The sequence below is a fragment of the Belonocnema kinseyi genome, chromosome 4, assembly GCF_010883055.1.
Source record: "Belonocnema kinseyi isolate 2016_QV_RU_SX_M_011 chromosome 4, B_treatae_v1, whole genome shotgun sequence".
NCBI lineage: Eukaryota > Metazoa > Arthropoda > Insecta > Hymenoptera > Cynipidae > Belonocnema > Belonocnema kinseyi.
In genome coordinates, this window is record NC_046660.1 from 115,599,391 (window position 1) to 115,608,108 (window position 8,718).

Below are 8,718 nucleotides of genomic sequence, written 5' to 3' on the forward strand. Positions count from 1 at the left end.
ACCATCGCGTGGTAAAAGCGTTACACGTCTGGCCAGCGTCTGATCAGCTCGTCTATTTTGGACGAGCTGATCAGCGGCTGGTCAGCGCCGTCTAATCTAGTCGATCTCATGATTTAGCCGTTACACTTCTGGTCAGCGGCGCTATTAGACCGTCTGTCCAGCGTCTGACCAGACATAAGACGGTCTGGCCAGCGCTTGGCCAGCGTCCCGAAATTTTTCCACACGGGAGAAATAAGGATTTAATGTTTGATTTTTTTATCCCGTATTCAAGACCTAGCTACAAGTTCGTGATTTTTTTACAGATACATTTATTCCGTGTACAATTTTTTCCCCAATACTGGAACCCAAGGAGGATACTTGACTGCCGGGCATGCGGGAGGTTGCATGCTTCATGCGAGAGAATTAGAACTTGTTGAGAAAAATTGAAATGTGTTAAATTGTTAATAAATTGCATTTTAATTAGTTAAATCAATTTCCTAATCTAATTTTCAGAAAATGAAAAGAAAGTTAATGAAAATAGGTTAACATCTTTAATGCTAGTTTACAGTTCTTGTAATTTTGAATGTACTAAAATATATGCCTAATTACTCGAAATACTAATCGATTTTTATCAACTTTTTTCTCATTTTCTTAAAATTATATCAGGAAAATGATTCAGATAATTAGAATTAAATTGAGCCATGTCTTTATGATTTTAGGTAATGATATAGCCTTAAATCTCATGGCAGTGAAAGGGTCATCATATTGGAGAGGGGGGATGTGGAGTGGCTGGGCCCGGGTTGGCATTCCCCACGGTGGCTGTCCGGCCAGAGATGGCTTCCCCCGACCGCGGTCGGGCCGGTGACCGCCGGCAGTAGTTTGAGAATCGCTGCTCCAGATCAGCGATTCCCAAACTTTTTCGCTCTTTCTGGGGAACGGTAGGGCCGCCACTCTCAAATTTTTTTCATAATACTTAAACCCAACGGGGGACACTTGACTGCCTGGGATGTGGGCATGTGCTGGCTTGCCACGCTCCACCTTTCCATTGTAAGAAAATTAGAGCCGATTAGGAAAAATGGAAAATTTAGTAAAATATTCATTAGCGATATTAACCAATTTTCATGAACTTTTTTTCTATATTTCTGAAATTATGTCACGAAATTCATTAGGATCATTTAAATTGAATTCTGTCATACCTTTATAACTTCAGTTATTGTAACAGGTCTCAATCTCATAACAATGAAAGGCATTCATGTTAGGTCAGCAAAAGTAGTCGCATGCTCACATCGGGGACCCTGCCTTGGAGCTTACCGAGCTACCCGGCCCGGCGTGGCATCACCCGACCGCTGTGTAGCCATTCTACCCACTGTAGCAGTTTGGGAAACGCTGCTCCAGACCATAAACAATCAAGGTCATTTGAACCATTTCTGTTAGAGTTTCGTCTAATAAAATTTGTTTGTTTGTATCTTTGACATGTTGGTTTTATAACGTCATTATAAACGTGAACAGTTTTGTGCTCGACAGTAAAACTTGATCAAAGTATTTACTTTTAAGTATGTGCGTACATATATCAGAGTGGCCACTTTAATCTAAGAAAAAAAACACTTTTTTCTCGGTTGGCAAATATTTGCATGGCTAACACAATTAAAGAACTCGAACTCCAAAGCTAACAAATTTTCCATTTGAAGTACTAAAAAATAAACTACAATTTGAAGCACTAAAAGTATATCTCTTGAATTTTTAAATTTTTGAAAGGAAGTTTTCAAGTTTTTTATGTCAAAAATGTTATATTTGAATGCTTAATAATTTGCACATATAAAATGGTACTAACACTTTCCAATCAAACAAGTTGAAATAAAAGGCACATAAACTGCAAAGTTAAGAATTTTTAACTTTTATAAATTATAGAGTTCAAAGATTCAAATTCAGTTCCAAACATATAAACCAATTTTCGGAATTTTTAAAGAATATTTAAATATTTTAATAAATAATAAACGTTAAATCATAAATCTTTTTATCTGAAATTTTGAACTTCAAAAGCTTTTAATTTTTAATTGTTAAAGACTCCAAGTCTGCATTGTAAATTTCTTTAAATACACTGCAAGAAATTTTATAATAATACTTAATATTTCAATATTTATAATTGATATAGTCGGTTACGATTTAGGGAAATCGTGTAAAAATAAAAATTATTGTTATCGTAATTACGAAACTTAACAATTAGAATATGAAAACTTAATATCTTTGGAACAAGAATTGGTATATTCAATAGCCAAGATTGATATTTTATGTATTAAAACGCAGAATAAGAAAAATTGATAATGACATATTCAAATAATATAAAAGCAATTATAGGAATTAATAGCCAGAGGCACACACGTTAATATAAGTATTTTAGAAATTAATATAGTCAAAGAGAAAATGAAAGGTAATAAAAGATATTTTTATTTTCTGTGATAGACCCTAACAGAAATTGTAATCTTCAGTTGTGGCAATTGCTCATCACTATATCAAAAAATCCGAATAGCTCCGATAATCTCCCGAGGTTAGCCGAATCCGCCGATTGTACCTCAGAGGCGAGCGCTCACGATGTGAATCGGAGAACTTCGTGTTTCACGCTAAACTGGTCAAGATTCAAGTATGGACACGTGTTTTCCAGTGTTTTGTTTTTAAGGCAAGAGTGGTAATAATAATTTTAGAACGTTTTACACAGATTTTTGAACGTTTTACAAAGGTTTGATGGATTTGAGCGATTTAAAAAAAGACGTGTACATCACTAGTTAAAAAATATTTCACAACAATTTCACAAGGCTTTTAAATATTTCATAAGATTTAAAGGATTTCAAACAATTTAAAAAGGGTACAGTACACCAGATTTTAAACATTGTAAAACATTTGGAAGATATGAAAAGCTTTCATTCGAAGATTTCTACGAATAAAAAATTCACAGATATTTAAAAAAATATCACAAAAATTTCCCAAAGATTTCATAAAGATTACAAAGATTTCGAAGATTTAAAAATGGCGTTTAAACCAGATTTTAAAATTTTCAGAAAGATTTCGAACATTTCTAAACATTTTAAAGCTTTCAAAAGATTTCAAATATTTTAAAGACGTTAAACTATCAAATCAGGTTTTAACCAATTTGAGAAAATTTGAAAGGTTTCAATGATTTCAAACTATGACACAAACAATTTTAAACTAAGCATTCACAAATACTTCATAAAAATTTCACAAATATATTAGGCATTTAAAAAATTTTAAGGATTTTAAATATTTTACAAAAATTGAGAATGATTCCAAAGGAATTTACAGAAATTTCAAGATTTCACAAAGATTTTAAATACTTCAAGAGATTTCAATGAATTCACAAAGATTTCAAAAGGTTTCAAAGACTGCATAAAGATTTCAAAGATTTCAAAGACGACTTGTGTTCGCAAAAAAAATAGCAATTATTTTATTTATAGTTCTATTTTCATTGCAAATGGTTGGCCTTGTAATTGTATAATAATATATTTCAATTATACAAAATTTGTATTAAGTTTGGGGCATCTACCATTTTTGACCCAGCATTCTTACTTGTATTACCAAGCCGAATGTGAGACGGGAGCGAGGTGATTTAAAAGCAAAGAAAAACCTATAGATATTTTTGAATGACGAAGGAATAATGAGACCTAAGTCCGTTTCCCCACTTGGCAATAGAAACATTACCGAAAGTGGTATGCACATTACAGGAAGATCTTAAATTTTCGTGCGCAGATGCGCAGTTGTCCTCTTCCTATAAATGGAAAAGTGTGCGAGTGAGAAAGTTTGTCGAATTGACGTAAGTTAGAGAAGTTCTATTCGTTTGTTTTGATGCAGGTGGCAAAAATTGTATGTTCTAAGCCATGAGGTGTCAAGTGGCGGATTGTGGTGCAAGTTAAACGTCGAAGAATGCAAATAAATTTCGCTTTTTTGAAGCCCTCACTGTTAATAATGAAACTTAAAAAAACCTATTTCTAAATTTTAATCCGATAGTTTAACAAAGGACCCTTGAGTGTCGGCTACTCTACTGATATAGCCTATCTGGTTGTTATTGATGATGGAATTCTTATTTCAATTTCAGCCTCTCTGTTTGTTATTTATGATCGTATTTTTATTTCAATTTCGGAAAGGACATTTTAGAGCCTTTAACACATTTAAACGATCTACCTGGACCTTTAACTATATCTACCTGAGTGCCTGTGGAGAATTTCTCAGAGCTTCTCAGAGCCTTGAGACTCCTTAGCATATACTCATAGATTTCTATCGGTTGGGCGCTTCATTATAATATCACATTATTTGTAATCAACCGAACTGATTAAATTGTATACATTCTTATAAATACGTAATGTACCAATTTCTAAACTGAGTCACCTCGTAATTTTACTTCCATGAAAATAAAACCATGAAAATCATGGTTTTTTAAGTTTATCTCAGCTAATATGCAAAATTCAAAAAAATGTTTAAGATTAAAGTTGTAGATCTCATCGAAATACACATTTTTTGTTGCAAGCATGTTTTTATAGGAATGATTGTTTCCGAGAAACTCGGCAAAATGAAAGTGACAGAAGTCTATAACCCCATGAGGCGTTGAAAAAGGGGGTGTACTTTCGAAAAGGGGATATGCCCGATTTTTTTTGTACTTAGTAGACTTATGTAGTTTGACGCGCTGGTTACGAATATGATAGTGAAAATTGGCGCAAATTTGATTTTCATGGTGAAATCATCAAAAAACCATAAAAATCATGGTTTCTTAAGTTTATCTCAGCTAATATGCAACATTGAAAAAAATGTTACAATTTAAAGTTGGAGATCTCATCGAAAGAAACATTTTTTGTTGCGAGCATTTTTTTTATGGAAATGATAGTTTCCGAGAAAATCAGTGGTAAATCCATTAGTTTCGGCTGCTTGCCTACTCACGCTTTTCACCGCTAGAAAATTGGATTATTTTGAAGAGTTAAAATTAAAATTATGTTTTGAAAAAAAGATCCTACTTCATCCTCACTCCATTGGGAATCGAACCACAAAACTTCTGATTTCGGGTCAGGTGCTTTTCCAATTAAGTTAATAGAGGGATCAGAATAAGAACTCTTATTTCAAGAACATAACGCTAATTTTTAGCTAGATGTTAATGGTACAAGTAATTATTTTCAAATTTTTAAATTTATCTGCTATATCATCAGAGATTGTACCTTACCGACAGTAGATCAACCCTCCAAACCATGAAGGCAGAAGAATCTACACAATATCTATCAAGTTAAGAATCTTCAATAACAGAAAATGCTTAACGTCTTAATAAGACTAGATGGAAAATAATATTTTTAAATTAAAATTGAAATTGCTTGTAATAATTAATTGTACCATTAACACCTAGCTAAAAATTAGCGTTGTGTTCTTGAATTAAGAGTTCTTATTCTGATCCCTCTAATAGCTTAATTGGAAAAGCACCTGACCGGAAATCAGAAGTTTTGTGGTTCGACTCCCAATGGAGTGAAGATGGAGTAGGATCTTCATTGGGAATCGAACCACAAAACTTCTGATTTCCGCTCAGGTGCTTTTCCAATTAAGCTATTAGAGGGATCAGAATAAGAACTCTTAATTCAAAAACATAAGGCTAATTTTTAGCTAGGTGTTAATGGTACAAGTAATTATTACAAGTAATTTCAATTTTAATTTAAAAATATTATTTTCCATCTAGTCTTATTAAGACGTTAAGCATTTTCTGTTATTGAAGATTCTTAACTTGATCGATATTGTGTAGATTCTTCTGCCTTTATGGTTTGGAGGGTTGATCTACTGTCGGTAAGGTACAATCTCTGATGATATAGCAGATAAATTTATATATTTGAAAATATTTTGAAGAGCATATTTTTTGTAAGGTTTTTAAAATTTTTGTAAGATCACACCACTGCCCCTTTTCCAATACCCCGTGGGGGGGGGGGCGGAAAGGCACCCCTGTGACTGGTCATAGAAATAATGTAAGATCACACCTCTGTCCCTTTTCCAACGCCCCGTGGAGGGCTGGAAGGCACCCCTGTGGCTGATCATAGAAATAATGTAAGATCACATCCCTGCCCCTTTTCGAACGCCAAATGGGGGACGGAAAGCCTCCCGGTGACTGTTCAGAGAAATAATGTAAGATCACACCCCTTGCCCTTTCCCAACGCCTCGTGGGGGGCGGAAAGGTACCCTGTGACTGGTTACAGAAACAATGTAAGATCACACCCCTACCCATTTTCCAACGCCTCATGGTGTTATAGACTTCTGTCACTTTCATTTTGCCAAGTTCCTCGGAAACAATCATTTCTATAAAAAAGGCTTGGAATGAAAAATGTGTATTTCGATAAGATCTACAACTTTGATTTAAAACATTTTTTTTAATTTTGCATATTAGCTGAGATAAACTCAAAAACCATAATGTTTATGGTTTTTTGATGATTTCACCATAAAAACCAAATTCGCGCCAATTTTCACTATCATATTTGTAATCAGCGCATCAAAATACATAGGGATACGCAGTTTAAAGGAAATCTGGTATATCCGCTTTTTGGAAGTTTATCCTTTCTTTATCATATTACAAGCTTAAAAGGTACTCAGCTATACTTTTCCTTCTCAAAATCTGTTCACACATTTTTCAAACAAGTACCGAAAATACTGTTTATATGTTTATTTCGTGTATCTCTCGTATGCTGATCAACAAAAGAACATAACCACTCTAACTTACGTCAATTTGACAAACTTTCTCACTCGCACACTTTTCCATGTACAGGAAGAGGACAATTGCGCATCTGTGCACGAAAATTTAAGATCTTCCTGTATTCTGTCTACCACTTATGGTAATGTTTCTATTGCCAGTTTCAAATATGGCTTCCCACTGGCAGTTCGGTCTCCTTATTATTCCTTCGTGTTTTTAATTAAATTCAATTCCAGTTTTGACCTTACTAAAACAGAATATTTTCCTGTATTTATTTTTAATTTTCATTGTTTCTAAGTCGAGTTAAGGATCCTTATTTAAGGATCCTAGATTAGGTAATTAAGGACCCTAGATTATAGTAATTTTGTACTATACATTTGCTGTTCTTTAGAGGGCTACCTAGCCCTAGGAACTTTTTAATACATTACAAATTACAAATAAGGAAGGTTAAATAGCGGTTCATATGACTACTTCTAGTGTACATATTCCTGCGACCTTAGCAAATAGACATCAGCTAGAACTTGCTGATCGATTTCGCCACAGATGATTTATTGAAGATATCTGGTTTGGTGAGAGGTAACACAAAATGTTAACAATTTACTAAACTTTGTGAAACCTTCAGGCACTTTTACCAAATTTGTATTGCGCTTTGTCTTGGATTAAAATAGAGGGTATAAAGTACCAAAAACATGTTTTTATAAATAACTCTGACCTAATTGATTTTATGGCCCGAAACTTTTTAAAATCGAGGTAATTTTAATTGACGAAAAACAAAACTCGGTTTTTATTGTAAGGTGAAAATACGTGGCTCTATTTATCGTATGCAAACCTTCGCTCGGTTAATACGTCATGCATTATTGGTTGTCTTTTCTATCAGTATGATATGTCAATTTTTGTTCTCTCAAAACTTGAATCAGATTTAAAGAATAACTGCTTTGTAGCAAAGTCATTCACTAATTTATTAACTTGTAATTTAAACTTACATGCATTTCTCAGAAACTTGTGCTGATCACTGAATAGAATTAGTTAAATTAACTTCTTTTATTCAGTGACATTTAAAAAAAAGTAGCTTTGAAATGAAAATTAGTAATGCACCAGAACCGCATTTTAGTTCCCGGCGGTTTAGTCATTCCTAAGAACTGCTAGGCCCAGCAGTTTTTAAGGGAAGCAGGGCGAGAGCGGTTGCTTTGGTTAAAGCATTGAATATGGTTCAGGCGGCCCTGACTGCTTACGTTTCAATTCCCCCGCTTTAATTTCAAAGCTATTTGCAGGCAGCCCCCGGCACTGGAACTAAGCAGAGAGTTGGGTGTAATTACCGTTTAATTAATTATTAAATGACTGTAAGCTACCAAAAAGTTTTTTTTACGACTGATTCAGGTTTTGAGAGTACGAAAAGTATGTTCTTTTACCTACAATATATTTAGCTACATCGACAAAACTATTTTGTTAAGATAGCAAAACAATGTATTTAAGACAAAAAAATAAGTTGGTTTACCATATAAAAGTATTTTGTTGGGCTAACCAACAAATTTTGTTAAACAACCCAATTATTGTAGCGGGATGATAAAACAACTTCGTTGGTTTAACAAACATTTTTGGTTAACCATCAAAAGTTTTCTAGAAAACAATTTTTTTGTTAAAATTTGACTCCCCCCTGTGTTTATCAATTTCCACGTATTGAGACTCCCAGAATCCGAAAAACAGGATTTTACGAATGTGTCTGTATGTACATATGTATGTATGCATGTCAGGCTGTGGGCACAATAACTTTTGAAAAAATTAATCTATTCGATTGGCCTTTGGCACACTCTCTGATGATCAGAAACTAAAGGTCAAGTTCGTCAGCCAGCCATTGTGGGTAAAAATTCAAAATGTTAGGGCATTTTGAGAATTTTTTAGAACATTTTTTAAAACTTTAAAAAATGTCCTGTACAAATATTTATAGTATATAAAAAGGCGAACATATTATTCTCATAAGTTTTTTGATAAAACTAAAATTTATCTAAGTTATAGTATTTACAACA